We start from the raw sequence: 21,990 nt of genomic DNA, 5'->3' as shown, positions 1-21,990 counted from the left end.
AAACAGAGCTCAGGATGAATGAGAAAGGCAAGAACTAGTTGGAGAGGATAGGAGGAACAGAAACCTATAAAGAGACTCAACCAGTCAATTAGTCAGTAGTATTTATTAAGCACTTCCTATATGCATCACACCGTACTAAGCATTTAGCAGAGTGCCTTACAACAGAATTTACAGACATATTCGCTGCCCATAAGAAGCTTACAGTACAGAGAAAGAAGGGCAAGAAGAAGCAAAAGTGCTGACCATAAAAAACAAGACCCTGAACATTAGAAAACTGTATTCATCAGAGCCAAGAAAGGTGAGATTAAGTGAGAAAAAAACTCAAAATAAGCAAAAATAGAGTTCAGGATAACAGAAAGGTGAGACATAATCAGAAGAGGTGAAACAAAGATAGATAATGGGAATAAGGGGACAGAGCACCTTATTTATGTGATAACTAGCTGAAGAAACCCAAACAGAAATGGAAAATGTGACCAAAGAATAGAAGTCTGCAAATGGAGTGCAAGGTGGTCAAGAAAAAGCAGACTTAGAAGATGTGTTGCAGAAGTGAGGTTGAAAAAGAGATTCATGACTACTAGGAAAGATGAGCTAAAGAAAGGAAAACAGACCTGCTAGGGATCCAGAGAAGTAAATCCTATCAATTAATCAATGCTATTTATTGAGCATTTACTCTGTGCAGAGTCCTGTACTAAATGCTTGGGAAAATGCATTGCAGCTGATAAACACAGTCCCTTCCCACAAGAAGCTTTAAGTTTAGCTACCCTAAGAAAAATAAATAGAAACCCCAAATAAGACAGGGCTGCAATCAACTGGGAACTGCCGGAGGGTCAGAGCAAGCCTGAAAAGAGAACTCAAGGGTGACAAGGAAAGGCAAGAAACACTGGTGAAAAAGTTGGAATGAAGCCCAGAACTGAAACAAGCACAGTAGTGTGAGAGCTAGCTGAAGAAAGCAGAGCCCAGAGTGAAAGTTAGGCTGAGGATGGTCTTCGAACATTTGTATTGTGACAGCTGTGAAAGCAGAGAACTAGGTGAAGAAAGCCAGAAGGAGACTCAGAGTGGACAGGAAATGCAAAGGCCAAGGGAAAGAAACCTGAATAGAGGCCAGAAACAGGCACAGAGTGACTGAGAAATACTGGAACTGAGAGGAACTCAGAGATGGAAATGTGATAAAGAAGGCAAACCATCTGAAAACAGGATTTAGCAAGGATGAGGAAGGAGAGAATTGGAAAAAGGAAAGTCAAAGAGAATATACAATGGGGCCCACCATTGTAGAAAATTTAAGAGCTGTCTAGACAAAGGAGAGCAGAAGCTGAAAGTGGGTCTCTGTGCAAGTGGGAGGTAAAGTAAGAAAACAGATTTATAATAATAGTAATTATGGTTTTAGCTAAGCACTGGGGTGGATACAAGCAATTCGAGTTGGACACAGTCCCTGTCCCGCAGAGAGATCACAGTCTTAATCCCCATTTTCCAGATGAGGTAACTGAGGCACAGAGAAGTGAAGTGACTTGCTCAAAGCCGCACAATAGACAATTGGCAGAGCTGGGATTAGAACCCATGACATTCTGACTCCCAGGCGTATGCTTTATCCACTACACCATGCTGCTTCTAATATTATTATTAATAATAATGATAATGATAGCAATAGATATTGTTATGTGCTTATTGCATGCCATGCTCTGGTAAGTGCTGGGGTAGGTACAGTATAAACAGATCAGATACCTCCCATTTCCACATAGCACTCATAACTTAAGTGAGTGGCAGAATAGATATTTAGTCCCCATTTTACAGATGAGCAAATTAAATGCCTGGAATGAAGCTGAAGTAGAACAAAGGCAGAAATTGGGGCTCAGATTGATCAAGAAAATGAAGAACTAGCCTAAAAACACTTGAAGGGGTTCAATAAAGGTGAGTCAGGATGGAAGATAAAAGGAGGCAGAAAAGAACAGGATTCAGAAAAATGGTCAGGGTGAGACAACACATGTACAGAGACTTGAAAATAGAACACCTGTGGAAGAGGAACAAATGAACAAATTGGAAAAAAAATCTGAAAAGAGAATTAACTGACGAAATCTTTCACTTGAATATAGGAATAAAGAAAGAGCAACAGAACCAGAAAATCCACATAGTATGTATGTATGTATAATAATAATGATGGTATTTGTTAAGTGCTTACTATGTGCAAAGCACTGTTCTAAACGCTGGGGTATTTCCCCTACATGTATTTTTTTTTAATTGTCCATCTCCCTCACTAGATTGTAAACTCCTTGTGGGCAGGGATCATGCTTGCGGTGCTTTGCATCCAGTAAGTGCTCAATAAATACCTCCAATGCTGAGATCAGGGCATCAGGGCATGGTGAGAACTTGCCAAAAGAATATGGAACACAGAACAGATAAGCAGTTGAAGAAAGCAGAAGAGATACCAAAACAGAACTGTAGAAGTCCAGCAGCTGGAAAAGGAGAGGACAGAATGAAACAGAATGAAAAGGGGCCCACCATAACCAACACGCAGTGAAGAGATCCAAAAACAAAAAGCAACCCGACAGCAGCATGAAAATGGGTCTCAGTGTGGCTAAGAAAGATGCAAATTGACTAAAGAGAGCTAAAGAAATGATGAAAATGAGCCACAGCAGCCAGGAAACACAAGATAATATAGAAAACTAAAGATATAAGAAGAAAACTGGGGTGAAATCAAGTTAGGAAAAATGAAAATGAGACAAAGACTTTCCAGGGAAATGAAGTTTGGCTGAAGGAAGGCAAAGAAAAAGGAAATATTGATCTTGTGGTGGTCAAGAAAGGAATAAAGAAACAGGAGTAAGCTGAGTAGGGATCAAAAATGGGATTCAGACTAATGGAGAAATGGGAGAGTGATCTTAAGAATGCTAAACGGACAGGCTCATCACTGTATTTGGGACACTTTTGAAAGGAGAGAACCAATAATTTATATTATGACATTTATTAAGTGCTTTCTAGGTGGCAATACCCGGGCTCAGAGCTGGGATAGTTAAAATACAATCAGATCAGACCCAATCTCTGTCCCACATAGGGCTCACAGATTAAGAGAACACATATTTGTTTTGTGATATTTGTTAGACACTATGTGCCTGTGAATCAATGCCTTATTGTGGCATTGTATATATATATGTTGTGTATGCCAATGAAGCTTAGAGCTATGCCACTGAGAGATACTCTGTCACTAGGGTTACCCATAATGGAAGGTCTAAACTGAAGCGGCCGATCAGGTCAGTTCACCTGTGCTGGGCAGCAGCGGCATGGGAAAGAGACAAAGATATTCAAGTTATTACTTGAAAGCAATAGTAAACCACCTCTGTATTTTTACCAAGAAAAATCCATGGATATACATACCAGAATAACTACAGATATAGTGAAGATAGGACATTGTGGAGAAAATATATCCATGGAGCAGCTATGAATTGGAAATGACTTGATGACATTTGATAACAATGTGTCAGGCATTGTTCTAAGCTCTGGGTAGATACAAGCTAATCAAGGTGGAAACAGGCCATGTCCCAAATGGGGCTCACAGTCTTAATCCCCATTTTACAGATGAGGTAACTGGGGCACAGAGAAGTTAAGTGACTTGCCCAAGGTCACATGGCAGATGAGTGGCAGAACTGGGATTAGAACCCAGGTCTTTCTGATTCCCAAACCTTGGCTCTATCCACTAGGCCACCCTTTACAGATGATGAAACTGAGGCACAGAAAAATCAAGTGACTCACCCAAAATCCCCCAGTGGGCAAATGGCAAAGCTACCATAGAACCTTGATCTCCTAAATATCATCCATTCATCTCATTTGATCACATTTATTAAGTACTTACTGTGTGCAGAGCATTGTACTAAGTGCTTGGGAAAATACAATATAACAGTAAAGAGTGACAATCCCTGCCCACAGCAAGCTCACAGTCTAGAGTTGGGGAGACAGAAATCAATACAAATGAATGGACATCACTACAAAGAAATACAATTACATATATATACATGAGTGCTGTGGGGCTGGAGGAGGGGATAAGAGCAAAGGCAACAAGTCAGGGTGATGCAGAAGGGAGTGGGAGATGAGGGCAAGTGAAGCTTACCCTGGGAAGGCCTCTTGGAGGAGATGTGCCTTCAGTAAGGCTTTGAAGACCTGGGAGAGTAATTGTCTGGAGGATTTGAAGAGAGAGGGTTTTCCAGGCCAGAGGTAGGACATGGGCCATGGGTCATCATCATCATCATCATCAATCGTATTTATTGAGCGCTTACTATGTGCAGAGCACTGTACTAAGCGCTTGGGAAGTACAAATTGGCAGCATATAGAGAAAGTCCCTACCCAACAGTGGGCTCACAGTCTAAAAGGGGGAGACAGAGAATAAAACCAAACATACTAACAAAATAAAATAAATAGAATAGATATGTACAAATAAATTAAATAAATAAATAAATAGAGTATAAAAAATATGTACAAACATATATACATATATACAGGTGCTGTGGGGAAGGGAGGGAGGTAAGATGGGGGGATGGAGAGGGGGATGAGGGGGAGAGGAAGGAAGGCGCTCAGTCTGGGAAGGCCTCCTGGAGGAGGTGAGCTCTCAGTAGGGCCTTGAAGGAAGGAAGAGAGCTAGCTTGGCGGATGGGCAGAGGGAGGGCATTCCAGGCCCGGGGGATGACGTGGGCCGGGGGTCGATGGCGGGACAGGCGAGAGCGAGGTACGGTGAGGAGATCAGTGGTGGAGGAGCGGAGGGTGCGGACTGGGCTGTAGAAGGAGAGAAGGGAGGTGAGGTAGGAGGGGGCGAGGTGATGGAGAGCCTTGAAGCCGAGGGTGAGGAGTTTCTGCCTGATGCGCAGATTGATTGGTTGGGTCGGTGGTGAGACAGGCAAGATTGAGGCATAGTGAGAAGATTAGTACCAGAGGAAGGAAGTATGTGAGCTGGGTTTTGGAAGGAGAGAAGCAAGGTGAGGTAGGAGGGGGCAAGGTGATGGAGTGCTTTAAATCCAATGGTGAGGAGTTTTTGTTTGATATGGAGGTGGGTAGGCAACCACTGGAGTTTTTTGAGGATGGGGGATGACATATCCTGAACATTTCTATAGAAAGATGATCCGGGCAGCAGAGTGAAATATGGACTGGAGTGGGGAGAGGCAGAAGATTGGGAGGTCAACAAGGGGGCTGATACAGTAAGCTATGCAGATAAGATGAGTGATTGCATTAACATGGTAACAGTTTGGATGGAGAGGAAAAGGCGGATTTCAAGTACTGTGCTCTAGCCATTAGGTTATACTGCTTCTCAGAATAACCTAGTTACAGGAAGATGAACGGAAATCAAAAATAAGGCTCAGGGTGGCCTAGGGAGCGGAGAACTAGTTGGAGAAAGCTGAAAGTCGGGAGCCGGGCCACAACCGCGGGTGAGAACAGCGAGAGGGAAGGCAGCCAACAGAGACTAAAAACGCAACTCCTCCAGGGAGCCAAGTAAAGAAGGAACAAGCTGATGGAAGCAATCCGAGTCCTGAAGAGGGCCTCTGTTATGCCAAGAAAACAAGAACATCCAGTCAAAAAGCTGACTAGAAGCCAGAAGTAGCCACAGGTTGGTCGAGGTATGTGAGAATTAGCTGAAGTGACCCCAACAGAGACTGAAAATGAACCTGAAGAGAGCTGAATGGACACCCTAAAGGGAGCTGAAGGCAAAGACCAGAACTAACTGACAAAAAACAGAAAATGTAGCATGGCTGAAGAAGGACAGGAGAGAAAAGGTGGTAAAAACTGAAAGCTGGAAATAGGTTCAGGGAAATAAATGTGAGAATGGGGAGAAAATCCTAAACTAGAACTGAAGAAAGCGAAAAGCACTGAGCCCAGCTCAAGGAGGCTTGCGGAAGGAAGGTAAGCAGACACCAAAAGTCTGGCAAGGAAGGGAAAGTTAAACACAAGTTGAAAAACCCACAGAGGTCTAAATCAGGCTCAGAGCAGCTGAGAAAGGTAACATCTTACAGTGAAAGGATAAAATTGAAGGGATGGGAAACAAGGCTTTAAGAAACCTTGAACAAGCTAACCAAAGAATAGATCATTTTCCTAGAATCAGAAGGCAAAAATTAGCTGAAAAAGCCTGAACAGAAATTGGAATCCAAATTCGGGTTGGGGTACGAGGTCAAAAACTAACCCTAAAATAGACAAAGTGACAAGACTGAATGCCGACTGTGGGGGGAAGATGAAGGGAAATACTACAATAGTGTGCATAAAAGGGGGCTCTACCTTAAGAGGGCTTAACAAACACTAAAATAAGGCTCATGGAAGCCAAGATGGCCAGAACAAGACCAAGAAATCCCAAAGCATATTGACAATAAGGATGAGAAAGCTGAAGAGAAACCCGAAAAAATGCATCAGCCACCATAAAATAAGGAAAACTAATTGGAGCATGCCAAAGAGATATCAAGAAAGGCATTAGGTGGTCCAGAATGCCAGGATCTAGCAGCTAAAAAGCCAAGCAGAAAATGAAAATAGGTGGTGGGGGAAATTAGTTAAGACTTCCTGGTAGAGGTGATATTTCAGTAAGGTTTGAAAACAGGAAGATCTGGAGTCTGGAATATCTGAAGAAGGAGTTCCAGTACTGTTAAAAGGCATGGAGAAGGAGTGAGAAGCAGGAGTATAGACAGTGAATAATTCTTATAAGAAATCTTGGGAGAAGGGAATTTAGAAAGTAATGAGTTACAGTTAGGAGGGAGCAAGAACATGAGTTGGCAAGGAGGTAAAGCCAGCAGATGTGTAAGAAGGAGACTAAGCCCTCCTTTCCTCTTCTCCTACTCCCTTCTGCGTCATCCTGACTTAGTCCTTTTATTAATTCCTCCTCCCAGCCCCATAACACTTACGGATATATATGTAATTTTTTTTATATTAATATGTCTCCCCCATAAGACTGTAAACTTATTGTGGGTAGGGAAAGTGTCTGTTTATATCTGTATTGTACTCTCCCAAGTGCTTAGTACAGTGCTCTGCACCCAGTAAGTGTTCAATAAATACAATCGACTGACTGCCTGATTGACTGGGCTGGTGGAAAGGGCCTGAGTTAGGAGGGGAGAAGGGAAAACAGAAACTGGTATCTTCGAAGAGAAAATAATTATTTCAACTGCACTTTTAACCCACAGGAGTGTGTCTCTGTTCTTACCATTTCTGTCTCTCTCCCCAAAGGCATAGGCAGGGAACATTGTGTCAGGTGTGCGGTTTACTGCCCTGTACCCACTGGCAGCTCAATAAATATTGTTCCTAATACTACTATTACTTCTACTCCGGATCAGGAAGAGTGTGAAATTCTGCTCCTCTAACCACAGGGCCCTAATAACTTTTGTTTTTATTATGTGTATTGGGTATTGGCCCTTGTCCATTATGCTGTTTCAGTGATTTCTTTCATTGCTCCAGAGGTGTTTGTCTCCAGTCCTCTCCTCAACTTACATTCATAGATTGTGAGCCCCTGTCTAATTCCCAACTGTGTATCCTTTCCCAGCACTTAGTTCGGTGCTCTGCGCACAGTAACTGCTTAATAAACACAATTATTACTACTCTTGACTGTGAGCCCCTTGTGTTTCCTGGACTATGTCTTATCTGTTTATATTGTACCTAACACAGTGCTTAGTATAGTGCTTAGCGTATTGTAAGCACTCAGCAAATATCACAATTTTTAAAAAGTGTTTTTATTAGAGTCTCTGGTTAAGAGACAGAGAGCTGATGTACTGCCTTGGAGCCAGTGATCAGGAATTTTTGCTTGATCGGTAACCACCGAACATTTCTGGGATATGGGAAGATGTACACAGAAGGATCATTTCAGGAAAATAATCTGAGCAGTAGGATGAAGTATGGAATGGAGAGTGAAGAGGCTGGAGGCGGGGGGACCAAAGAAGAGGCTGATATATATGTCAGAATGGGATAGGACCACTGCCTGGACCAGGATCTAGGAAGTGCTCTCTTTCTAAATGTCTCTCTTGAGGGACTCATGTGCTCACTTGGGTTTAGCTACCTCCTCTCTGCGGCTGACTTCAAAATCTACTTCATTTGCCCTGAACTATAAATTATGTACATATCTTTAAATTATGTATTTTAAATTACTTATTCATTCAAATTAATGACTATCTCCCCCTCTAGACTATAAGCTCATTATGGGTTGGGAATATATCTGCTAATTCTGTTGTAAGTGTTCCAAGCACTTAGTACAGTGCTAGATGACAATCCATCACCCCTTTCCACACAAACAGCTTAGACTCTGGTTCCAAGTCACGTCAATCACAATTCAATTCCTTCATCAGCTTCCCATTGGTTTCCCAGACTCTTACCTCTCCTCTCTTTAGTCTATAGTAAAGACTACAGCCCAGTTCATCTTCCTAAAATGTTATTAGGCACACATCCCTTCTTGCTCCAAAAATCTTCAATGATTATCTATTCCCCTCCATACCCAAAAGACACTCCTCACCACTGACCACAAGGTTCTATCTGTAAATTATTTTGTGTCCACTTTCCCTGATAGACTATAAGCTCCTTGAGGTCAGGAATCATGTCTCCTCTTTGGTTCTCTCCCAAGTGTTTAGTAGAGTGCACTGCACAGAGTAGGTGTTCAAGAATTGCTATTGATTGATTGAAGAGTAGAGGGCCCAAATAGAATGATCATTTATTCCAAAAGAGGGAAAGCAACATTGAAAAGAGAACAGAACATGAAAACGGTGATCAGGGAAGTAAAAAAAAAAAGACGTGAAGTAGATGAACAAAGCCAAAAAAAGACCAAAGAAAGAACAGAAATAGAGACACCAGGGAAGTATTTTTTCTAGTTGTAGAAAAAAACCCCAGAAAGCTATATTTGCACAGATTGTCCTGAAAGATTAGGTCTTAGTAAAATTTGCTCTGAAGCTGCCCCAACAAGGTCTGTAGTGCTGATCTGGGGTTAATTCTAAAGAGGACTACTGCCAACTTGTATTTAATACCTGTAGATTGGCTGAGAGGACTACTGCCAACTTGTATTTAATACCTGTAGATTGGCTGAGCAACTTTTTCAGCTACTGCCATTTATAAACATTACATGTATATACCACATATATGCCTCAAATGGCCAAAACCTGGAATAAAGGGAAGGTGACCTGAAAATGTGTTTCAAGGTAGCTCAGTAAGGCAAGAAATTGTCCCAGATGACATAAATTAATGGTGGGGAAAATCTATTAAGGGAGGGTTCAGACTAACTGAAAGAGTGGAGAACTAGCTGAAGGAAGTAGAACAGAAGCCAAAAAAGTGGCTCTACTTAGTTGGGAAAAGTAGAAATATGGAGAAAAATGAACAGAGTTCCAAAATGGGGTGATGGCTGACCTGAACAGGAGAAAGCTACTGAGAAAACTGAGAACCATGGAGGTGAAAGTGAACAGGGAATGCAAACAGCTTCCAGAGATTGGCCAAGATTGGTGAAAACTAGAGGACAAAATGCTGATCTAGGGGGAAAATTGACTATAGGCAGCTGAGAGAGATGGGTACTAATGGAAGAAAGTGGAAGGAAGCACCATGGCCTAGTGGATAGAGCACAGGCCTGTGTTTTAATCCCAGCTCCACCACTTGACTGCTGTGTGACCTTGGGGAAGTTACTTCACTTCTCTGTGCCTCATTTCTCTCATCTGTAAAATGGGAGTTAAGACTCTGTGCACCACGTGGGACATGGACTGTGTTCAATCTGTTAGCTTGTATCTGTCCCTGTGAATAGAACTGAGTTTGTCACATGGTAAGTGCTTAACAAATGCCATAATAAACACACACAAAACCAGAAGGATTCACTTGACTGTAAGCTCTGCTCCAGACTGTAAACTCATTCATTCATTCATTCAATCATATTTATTGAGCATTTACTGTGTGCAGAGCACTGTACTAAGCACTTGGGAAGTACAAGTCAGCAACATATAGAGACGGTCCCTACCCAACAACAGGCTCTCGGTCTAGAAGGGGGAGACAGACAACATAACAAAACAAGTAGACAGGTGTCAATACCGTCAGAAATATGTACAAATAAAATAGAGTAATAAATATGTACAAATATATACAAGTGCTGGGGAGGGGAAGGGGGTAGGGTGGGGGAGCGATGGGGAGGGGAGGAGGAGGAGAGGAAAAAGGGGAGCTCAGTCTGAGAAGGCCTCCTGGAGGAGGTGAGTTCTCAGTAGGGCTATGAAGGGAGGACGAGAGCTAGTTTGGCAGATGTGTGTAGGGAGGGCATTCCAGGCCAGGAAGGGCGTGGGCTGGGGGTCAACGGTGGGACAGGCGAGACCGAGGCACAGTGAGGATGTTAGCGGCAGAGAAGCGGAGGGTGTGGGCTGGGCTGTAGAAGGAGAGAAGGGAGGTGAGGTAGAAGGGGCGAGGTGATGGAGAGCCTTGAAGCTGAGAGTGAGGAGTTTTTGCTTGATTCATAAGTTGACAGGCAACCACTGGAGATTTTTGAAGAGGTGAGTGACATACCCAGAGTGTTTCTGTACAACTCATTGTGAGCAAGGATCATGTCTACCAACTCTGTTGTACTCTATTCTCGCAAACACTTAGTACAGTGCTCTGCACACTGTAAGTGCTCAATAAATGCCATTAGTGATTATAGTGAAGGGCTTCTGATCAATCTGAAAACTAACTGAAGAAATTTGAAAATAAGATCTCAAATCATCCGAGGAAGATATAATAATGATAATAATGTGGTATTTGTTAAGTGCTTACTAAGTGCCAGACACTATACTGAACACAGGGGTAGATACAACCTAGTCAGGTCCCACATGGGATTGACAGTCTGAGTAGGAGGGAGAACAGGTATAGAATTCCCATTTTTCAGAAGTAACTGAGGCACAGAGAAGGTAAGTGGCTGGTCCAAGGTCACACAGCAGGTAAGTGGCAGAGCTGGGATTAGAACCCAAATCTGCTGATTTACAGGCCTGTGCTCTACCGACTAGGCCACAGTGCTTCTCCATCAATCAAGGTGTCAATAATAATAATAATGATGATGATATTTGCTAAGTGCTTACTATGTGCCAGGCACTGTACTAAGCATTGGGGCAGATAAAAGTAGATTGGTTTAGACACAGTCCCTGTCGCACATGGGGCTCACAGTCTCAATCCCCATTTTACAGATGAAGTAACTGAGGCACAGAGAAGTGTCTTGCCCAAGATCACACATCTGACAAGTGGCGGAGCCAGAATTAGAACCCAAGACCTTCTGACTTCCAGGCCTGAACTCTATCCACTCCGCCCTGCTGCTTCTCAAGCAGGTGTGCTTAGTATGGGCAGAGTCCTGTATTAAGAGGACTGTATTGTTCTGTGTACCCCTTAAGTGCTATGATACTCCAGTTCCTCAGCACTTTTGTACACATCCTTATAGTCTACTATTTCTGCTATCCCTAATCCACTTTGATGTCTGTCTCCCCATTTAGACTCCAAACTCATTATAGGCAGTGTTCACCTCTACCAACTCTCTTGCTTTGTACATTCCCAACCATTTAGTTCAGTGCTTTGTACATGGCAAGAACTCAAAACATATCAAAATGTCAAAGGTTATAAAAAGTCAAACTGTAAATCCAAAAGGTGATTGAAAAAAACTGAGCTTGAGGGTAGAAGGAGGCCAAGAACCCCAGATTGAGACCCAGAATAAGGATTTGGGGCAGGGCGGTCAAGAATTAGAAGATAATCCAAAGCAAAAGCAAAGGCAAGAATGGAAATATTTCTCAGCAGAGAAGGAAATGGAGAAAAAATGTTGAACACCCATTACAGGGCTCAATCACTTCTGAAGGGTGAAGAATTTGTTGAAGCAGCCCCAAGAATGAATGAATATTGGGCTCAAGTGGGTGACCAAGAAATATAGTATCTACACCAGAGATAGAAAGTAGATTCCCTGAGAAAAATGAAGAGATTGTTCAAGAAAACCAGAGAACAAAAATGGTCCCAGGGAGAACCAGTATGGTGCAGAAAAACCATCTGTTTCCACCTTCCCCCACAACAAGAGTGAATTCAGAAAGGGTGGAAATGCAGCCCAGAAAGACAAGAACTAGCTGAAGAGAGCCATAAAGGGACCAAACCTCATGCTCCAGGCACCCAGAGGTAATGGGAAACTAGTAGGAAAAAATTTGAATGGGTAGGAAAATAATGTGTCCCTGGGTGTGAAAACTAGACTTGAGTGAAAACTCACTAGACAAATGAGAGCTGATAATGAAAATGAGAACAAAGAAAGAAGTATCCAGCCACAGTGAGAGGTGTCAGAAGCACGTCAAGGGCATGTAGGTTAAAAGGAAGAGCAACAGAAGCCAAAACCACACTCCAAATATTCAAGAATGGCAAGACCAGCTGGTAAAAACAGCTGAATCAATAATTGAACTAGCCTAGAATGGAGCCAAGATAGTGAGAACTTGTTGTTGGGAACCAAACTGAGACCCAGACCAGGATTTAAGGCAGTCATAAAGGGAAGAGCCAGGTTCAGGAAACCAAAATAGAACCTGTGATATAGACCCGAGGTGAGAGCTAGCAAGGCAAAAATCTAAATAAAGATGAAAAATAAAAATAGCTGGAGAAGCAGAAAATGGGTCAAAGATGAGAAATCGAAAACTTTCTCAAATGAGCTGAGCAGAGTAATGAAACTAGGGATAAAAATTCACTCATTCATTCATTCAATCATATTTATTGAGCACTTACTGTGTGCAGAGCACTGTACTAAGCGCTTGGGAAGTACAAATTGGCAACATATAGAGATGGTCCCTATCCAACCACGGGCTCACAGTCTAGAAGAGGACGACAGACAACAAAACAAAACAAGTAGACAGGTGTCAATACCATCAGAATAAATAGAATTATAGCTATACACACAACATTAATAAAATAGAGTAATAAATATGTACAAATATACACAAGTGCTGTGGGGACGGGAAGGGGGTAGGACAGAGCGGGGTGGGGCAATGGGTAGGGGAGGAGGAGCACAGGAAAAAGGGTAGCTCAGTCTGGGAAGGCCTCCTGGAGGCAATAATCTTGGCCTAGTGGAAACAGCATACGAGTCAGGCTCAGGAGACCCAGGTTCCTGTCCTTGCTTTGCCATTTGCTCACTGTGTGACCTTGGGAAATTAATTTAATGTCTCTGGGTCTCAGTCTTCTCATCTGTAAAATGGGGATACAATACCTATTCTCCCTCCATCTTAGACTGTGAGCCCTGAGTGGGGTTCTTCTTGATTATTCCAAGTCTTCCCCAGTGCTTAAAACAGTGCTTGGCACATAGCTAACACTTAGAAAATACCAACATTATTAACTTTACTATAGTCAAACTCCAAAAGCATGAGACACCAAAAAGAGGATTCAAGCCTGATGATTTATCTAAATAAGCATCTTGCCAAGGAGCATATATTGTTATGGTCATATAATAGCATGCAGCCTGGAATAAGGAGTTCAGTTCAATTAACAATCTTCAAATGTTTTGGCAGAAAGGCAAATTGGTTTGGGGCTCAGTGTATTTATTCCCGGTCATTTCAGATGTGTTTTGTGTGTCAGAAGCTGAAAGCATTACTTTTCTGCTGGTTATTCACCTGTCATGTACCCTAGATAGCAGGTTATCAGCTAATGAATTCAGGGCTGCTCAAGAGCCATCATCTTTTCCAGGTTTGGCAAGTAAATAAAGCTCTAAAATGATAGATAAAAGCCCTAGATGTAAAGAATGTGAACCAATTCTCCTTCTTCCTCCTCTGCCCCAACCTCTTCTCTCAGCACGATTGACAGGGAAGGCACAGACTGGTTGAATATTTCATCTGTAAGCAGTTGTTCAAAGGAGGGCCTGAGACCAGTTCTATATTCAAATTCTCCACTTTTTTTTTTTTACCATGGAAACACTGCAGACATGTTCTTTGACACAAGCAGTTCTTAGGAAGTAAAGACACATCTGCCTTACAGAAATTCTCAAGGGTAAGTACAGCATACCAGAGATTTTTGTTGCATTCTAACTTAGAGTCCCCAATGGAAGATTGCTTCACAGAATAATTTTCCTTCTACTTAGCAAAGTGAGCATAAATTTAGAGGGAAATGCCTCTTTCCCCATTTTTCTGCAAGTGATTTTTTAGAGTGAGGGTTTCCTCCAGTTTCAAATTCTCAGTTCAAATACGTTAGAGTGCCAAAGATCCCTCGTCTCTCTAAAGTTCTCGATATGCTCAGAACTTCTGGAGAGGCCGAAGCCGACCCCAGCTTCCTGAACAGGCATGGCGGACACTGGTAACCTTTGCATTTTAATTTATGATAACACACCTTGGCTTTGCCAACAATGCCTTTATTTTCATCTTACCGTACAATTAAATGAAATAATTGTAAATTATTAATTGTAATTAATAATTAAATAAGTAAATCATTGGGCTAAAATATGGGGCACTTGGGAACAATTATTTTGAGCTTCTTTAAAGGTCATTATACATGGAAGGAAACCCTTAAACATTAAGGATTCAAGATCAACCAAGGATGTTAGATAGTGTATTGGCAAATCAGGACATAGGGTGGAAAGATAACAAATTCCACTGGCACTCATAATGGAGATGTTTGCCTGTAAGCATAGTTTTTTTAATCAAAGCTCTTCAAGTTGGGGGGTGGGGGACTGCATATACTTTTCAAAAAAATGTGCCAACATAATAGTGGTACCACTTACACAAATCCCTGGACTGATGAGTCTCTTGAGGGTAGTATTTGTGTGTGTGTGTCTTTATGTCTGTGTGTATCTGTGTGTGTGGTGGGACGGGAGGCATTATTTTCCTTGGCATGCATCTAAATGCAAAGGATGTTGGGTAAGCAAGAAGCGGAGAAGCAGCGTGGCTCAGTGGAAAGAGCCCGGGCCTTGGAGTCAGAGGTCATGGGTTCAAATCCCGGCTCCACCAATTGTCAGCTGTGTGACTTTGGGCAAGTCACTTAACTTCTCTGTGCTTCAGTTCCCTCATCTGTAAAATGGGGATTAAGACTGTGAGCCCCCCGTGGGACTACCTGATCACCTTGTAACCTCCCCAGCACTTAGAACAGTGCTTTGCACATAGTAAGCGCTTAATAAATGCCATCATTATTATTATTATTATAATGGATCACAAAAAAGATCTCCTAAGAAGCTAGAGAGCTGGGACTCGGGATGGCTCCAAGAAGCTTGTACTTGCAAGTCCGCCAAAATTTTCCATTGTTTGCTCCTCCCCTCCTTCCTCCTTCCCTTTGTCCCTCCTTACCTCCTTTGCTACTCCTTCTCTATCCCCTTTTATAAACTATTGATTTCTAGTCTTGCTGTAAGATCATTAAATTACTTCTCCAAATAGTATTTTGAATTCTTTAGAGGAAAAGCATTCTTGAAAACTAAAAAATAACACAATGCAAATGACATCCCCTTACCTCCATAAAAGGAGGACAGCTGGTTTCTCTCAATCACGTCTGGTACGTGGCAGTCGCCAGAGTTAGCTGACAGGGCTTTTTGATTAATTCATTCAATTGTATTTATTGAGTGCTTACTGTGTGAAGAGCACTGTACTAAGTGCTTGGGAGAGTAAAATTTAACAATATAATAATACTTGTGGTATTTGTTAAGCACTTACTATGTGTCAGGCCCTGTACTCAGCGCTGGGGTGGATACAAGCAAATTGGGTTGGACACAGTCCCTGTCCCACATAGGACTCACAGTCTGAATCCCCATTTTACAGATGAGGTAACTGAGGCACAGAAAAGTGAAGCGACTTGCCCAAGGCCATACAGCTGACGTGGCAGAACCAGGATTAGAACCCATGACCTTCTGACTCTCAGGCCCAGGCTCTATCCACTACTCCATGCTGTATCCCACACATAGACACATTCTCTGCCTACAGTGAACTTACAGTCTGGATGGGGAGACAGACAATAACATGAATAAATAACTTACAGATCTGTACATAAGTGTGTAGGGCTGGGAAGGAGAATGAATGTCAGAGTGATGCAGAAGGGAGTGGGAGAAGAGGAAAGGAGGGCTTAGGGGAAGTCTCTTAATACTACTACTACTAATAAAAATAATAAGAAGAATAAGAATAATAATACTGGCATTTATTAAGCGCCTACTATGTGCAAAGCACTGTTCTAAGCGCTGGGGGGGATACAAAGTTATAGGGTTGTCCCACGGAGGGGACTAACAGTCAATTGACTGTGAACCCATCCCCATTTTACAGATGAGGGAACTGAGGCACAGAGAAGTTAGGTGACTTGCCCAAAGTCACACAGCTGACAATTGGCAGAGCCGGTATTTGAACCCATGACCACTGACTCCAAAGCCCAGGCTCTTTCCACTGAGCCACACTGCTTCTTGTTAATAATAATTGTGGTATTTGTTAAGCACTTACTATGTGCCCGGCATTCTACTAAGTGCTGGGGTAGATACAAGCAAATCGGTTTGGACACAGTCCCTGTCCTATGTGGGGCTCAGTTTCAATCCCCATTTTACAGATTAAGTAATTGAGGTACAGAGAAGTGCATTAACTTGCCTAAAGCCAGGGAGCAGACAAGAAATAGAGCTGGGATTAGAATCCTCTTGGAGGAGATGTGTAGTCAATAAGGCTTTGAAAGTGGGGAGAGTAATTGACTGTTGGATATGAAGAGGGAGGGTGTTCCAGGCCAGAGGCAGAACGTGGGTGAGAGTTCGGCGGCCAGATTGACAAGATAGAGGTATGGTGAGAAGGTTATCATTAGAGAAGCGAATTGTGTGAGCTGAGTTGTAGTAGGAGAATAGTGAGGTGAGGTAGGAGGGGGCAAGGTGATTGACTGCTTTAAAGCCACAGGTGAGGAGTTTTTATTTGATTTTAAGGGATTGCTGACTTTTGAAGTTTTGAAGAATGGAAACCTCTAGACGTGACTTGTCCCAAAGTGTTCTGAGCTGTAATGCTGTATAATTTAGGAAGCTTGTTTCACTAGTCATTCTATTCCACTCCACCTCAACCCAACCGTCTGGATCTCATCATATATCACCACCTTTCCACCCTCATCAACTCCAAAATGCCAACCTCAAACCCCAAACTCCTTTGAAACTAAGATCTTTTTTACCTAGACCTGGGCAGTCTGAGATCTCTCATCTCAAAAATGTGTTATTTTACTGGTCTTGACATTACCCTTTCAATTTATTGACTAGAAGCAGAGTAACCTAGCGGAAAGAGCTCAGTCCTGGTAGTCAGAGGACATGGATTCTAATCCTGGTTCCACCATGGTTCCACCACTTGCCTGGTGTGTGACTTTGGGTGAGTCACTTAACTTCTCTGTGCCTCAGTTTCCTCATCTGTAAAATGGTTTAATACTCATTTTCCCTCCCTCTTAGACTCTGATCCCCATATGGGACAGGGATGATGTCCTCGCTACTTATCTGCATCTTCCCCAGCACTTAGCACATTGTTTGTCCCACAGTAAGTGCTTAACAAACATCACTATTATTATTATTATTATTATTATTATTCATTCAATCGTATTTATTGAGTGCTTACTGTGTGCAGAGCACTGTACTAAGCGCTTGGGAAGTACAAGTTGGCAACATAAAGAGACGGTCCCTATGCAACAACGGGCTCAAAGTCTAGAAATCTATTATTATTACTATTATTGCTGCTTCTTGTTGTTGCCTCCATCTTTATTCATTCAATCATATTTATTGAGCTCTTACTGTGTGCAGAGCACTGTACTAAGCGGTTGGGAAGTACAAATCTTTGTCTAACCACACCTACTTTATGAGGCCCATGTGGGACAGGGACTGTGTCTGATCTGTTAGGTTTGTAAGTACCCCAGTGCTTAGCCTAGTATACTTAGAATATAGTAAATACGTAATAACTACAAAATATATAAAATAAAAAAATTCCAGGTACAAGGGCCAGAACTCATTCAGATACATTCTCACTGGTTATTGAGGAGGGGTCTATGTTTATTGTCTAGAATGCATATTGTTTAATTCGATAGATGGATGCACCCCCATCTGCAATGTGGTGTTTGGTTGTATTAACCCCTCTGGGCTGACAAAGAACTGTTACTTATCTAGATGGCGCAGCAGGACTAAGGAGATTCCATTCCAATTCTATCCCACTTTAATCCTCACTCTGCTCTGATGACAGCAGATATCTTTGTTCATTAGGGAGGTTACATTGCTCTTCATCTGTCATCTCCTCTACCTCAGAAGGCGTAGAGAGTAACAGGAATAGAAGGAATAGAATTAGTCTTCAATTATTATTAATTCAATTTGATATCCGTGGAAATAATAACATTCACTGTATCATGTTGAACTAATGGGATGCTAATGGGTTGTAATTTTATCTCCAAGAACATTTTCATTTACTGTCTCAGAGGAATGTGCCTATTCTGGTTGGTTTTGTTTTTGGCACTACCATAAGGAAGAGAGAGGGGATTTCATCTTCCCTTTGTTCTGCTGTTAATCAATCTATCAATCAGTTGTCTTTATTGAGCACTTACTATGTGCAGAGCACTGTACTAGGTGCTTGGGTGAGTACAATACCACAGAAGTAGCAGACGTTCCCTATCTATAACCAGTTTATGGTCTACAGGGAGAGATAGACATTAATATGAATAAATAATTTATACTATATAATTTAAAGATATGTACTTTACTTTGGGGGTGAGGCAGATATCAAATGTCCAAGGGTCACAGACTTAAGTGCACAGATACCAAAGAAGGAAGAGTGAACTGGGAAAAGAGGGCTTAATCTGGGAAGGTCTCTTGGAGATGTGACCTTAGTAATGCTTTGAAGGTAGAGAGAGTGGCGGTCCGGCATATATGGAGCAGGAGGGAGTTCTAGGCTAGTGGGAAGATATGGGAAAGGGGTGGGCAGCGAGATAGATGAGATCAGGGCACAGTGTGTAATCTGGTGCTAGAGGAGCAGAGTGTGCAGGCTGGACTGTAGCAGATTAGTGAGGTGAGGTAGGATGGGGCAAGCTGACTGAGTGCTTTAAAGCCAATGGTAAGGAGTTTCTGTTTGATGCGGAGGTGACTGGGCAGCCATTGGAGGTTCTCCAAGGGGTTTGGATTGAAGAGACTTTGCTGGTGGGCTCCTGTGGTACTTGCCATTGGCCTGAGAGCCATCTCTGAAGTGACTACCCTGCTGGGGAATGGCCAGAAATTGTGGAAAGAGAAAGGAGAAGCAGCCTATCGAAGCTCTTGAGCCTTGCCATGGAGTTGGTCGCTCTGGAAAGAGCACTGCTCTAGATATCAAGAGATTTGGGTTCTCTCCTGGTTCTGCTTGTAACTGGATAACATGGGTGTACATCACACATACATTTCACACTCCTGCCTACCCACATATTCCCACGTTGCATCCCTGGCACCAAAGGGAATATGATCACCAGGAATGAGGGAGTGTTCACTTACACAAGCCACTGGCACTATAAGCAATTCCTCTGTGAAGAACCTTCATTTAAGAATGGAGGCTCTTCTGAATTTCCTGATGGGAGATGCCATCATCTCCATTATTAGCACCTCCAACCGGGAGCTAAAGAGAGAAAGAGAGAAGAAGAGAGAAGGGGGTTTGAGTTCCAGGGCAAGCTTGCATTCAAGATCCAGGAAGAAATGGATGTTAGGATGTGGGGAAAGAGGGTTCCCAGGATTACATAGAATACAAAATTTCTAATTGCAAAGTTTGGAGAGCCAATTATCTGAATATTGCTTTCAAGACTGACTCCAGGATATATAAAGCAAAAACCCTCCTGAACAAACTCCTTCATAACAATGAACTTCTTACATTAAAGTGGGGTTTTCTATTCACATATGGGAGTTAATTGCTTATTAAATTACCCAGAAGTTATCGGGACCAAGAGAAACTTGTGTTTAAAGGAGTTTCATTTTAAAAAGAAGTTTGTTGGGTCGAGATTTTATTTTAACAGAGATTGGTAAAAGCTTTTTAAGAAGGAAGTGTGTTTTCTTTTTTGTTTTTAACAAAGAAATTTGCAGGGAGGATATTTTCTAATACAAAGGGTCAAAAGGAGATCCCGTCAATTTTGCCATACAGGTGATACTTCCATGTGAAAGGTTACCAATACTAAAACATTCTTGTAGTTTTTCAGAAACTTTACAATTAAAACAGTTGCATTAAATAGATTTAAATAAATTGTACTGTTTTATTTATTTTCCTGATTATTTCTCTACCATTCACTATCTTCTGAGCTTCCCCTTGCCAGAGCATGTAATCTCAATGACTAGGTGTGCTTTAACAGTGGTCCTTGATTTTTGGCTTTAAAAGCAGGACGAATTGTTCATCCCAACTGTTCTGAGACAGACTTACCTATGGTGCCAATAACCTTACTATCTACTTTGACCCTAGGTTTTTCAGTGGGCTGCTAGCCATACCATGGCTTTCATTACTACCCAGGTTTAACTTTCTCAAATCAGGCCAAGTGTCTTCGGTTTCCTGTGCTGTCCATTCTTCCCACTGGATCCGATAAAATTCCTGTATATCACAGTCTCCTTTCTTTTCATTTGAGATTAGTCTTCATTATTTCCCACTGAATTATTTACTTGTTCTAATGAATAATGACTTTATCCGAAGATCATCACATTGAAACACATCACAGAATTATCTTTTTTTCTCCTTACTATGTGCAGAGCACTATTGTAAGTACTTGGGAGAGTACAATGTAACAATGAACAGACACATTCCCTTCCCACAAAGATCTTAACAGTCTAGATGGGGGCTCACATTAGGCTTGCAGTGTAAGAAGGAGGGAGAGCAGGTATTTAATTTTTACAAAGGAGGTACAGAGAAATTAAATGACTTAACCAAGGTCAACACCTGGCCAGTGAGGGAGCCAGGATTTAGAACCCAGGTCGCCTGACTCTCAGGGCCACGTCCTTTCCACTAGGCCATGCTGCTTCTAACTCCCCACACTTCTCACCCTCATTCTCAAATTCAAACTCTCATGTCCTGGAATGGCAGAGAGAAAGTAGGCACTCCCTTGCCTCTTTGCACTATCCCTATTGATTTACAAATTCATAAAGCACTCCATATTTTTGGCACATCTCCTCCAAGAGGCTTTCCCTGAATAAGCCTTGTTTATCTTTTCTCCCATCCCTTCTGCATCACCCTGACTTGCTCCCTTTATTCATCCCCCAGCCCCAAAGCACTTATGTCCATATCTGTAATTCATTTATGTTAATGTCTGTCTCCCCCTCTAGACTGTAAACTCGTTGTGGGCAGGGAATGTATCAGTTATATTGTTTTAGTGTACTCTCCCAAGCACTTAGTACAGTGCTCTGCACACAGTAAGCACTCAATAAATACGATAAATACGTCTGACCTTGACTTCCCCCTGCTTTTGCTGACCCTTCACTCCCTCGCAGCAAGGTGGGAGCTAAGTACCTCCTAAGTACCTTTCATTCGAGATTAGTCTTCATTATATCCCACTGAATTATTTACTTGTTCTAATGAATAATGACTTTATCCGAAGATCATCACATTGAAACACATCACAGAATTATGTTTGTTTCTCCTTAATGTGTGCAGAGCACTACTCTAAGTACTTGGGAGAGTGAAATATAGCAATGAACAGACACATTCCCTGCCCACAGAGATCTTACTCTGTGGTATAGAGTACCTTACTCTGACCTGGCTGTAGCCATTCCTTCCCACTGTAGGAGATTTCCAGGCAGGGAGCCAGAGAAAGGGATGAAATGAGGGTTCCCGACAAAATATTTGGGACCCAAGTCCTAAAAGTGAGGCCGGACCTGAAGTTAGCAGAAATAGGGGTAATTGCTCCTTCAGCAGCCTTGGCTAAGGGTGCCTTCTACTGGGCAGGATCAGGACTGGGATCCCACAGGATGATGTAGGACTTGGGTCCAAGAATAGGGGTTTTTCTCCTCCCTGGGAGAGCACTGTTAGCACACAGTCCCCAAAGGAATTTTTGTCTCAGGGGGAAAAGTTGAACGCCTTCTCTCAGGACTCCCTGATGCTACTCTCTGGTTTGAGGTCTTCCTCTGTGGGGTCTGGATAGGTTGATATGCTCCCTCTAGACTGTAAGCTCATCGTG

Source organism: Tachyglossus aculeatus, chromosome 21 (genome assembly GCF_015852505.1).
Source record: "Tachyglossus aculeatus isolate mTacAcu1 chromosome 21, mTacAcu1.pri, whole genome shotgun sequence".
In the NCBI taxonomy this organism is placed as follows: Eukaryota; Metazoa; Chordata; class Mammalia; order Monotremata; family Tachyglossidae; genus Tachyglossus; species Tachyglossus aculeatus.
Note: the sequence above shows the minus strand (reverse complement) of the source record.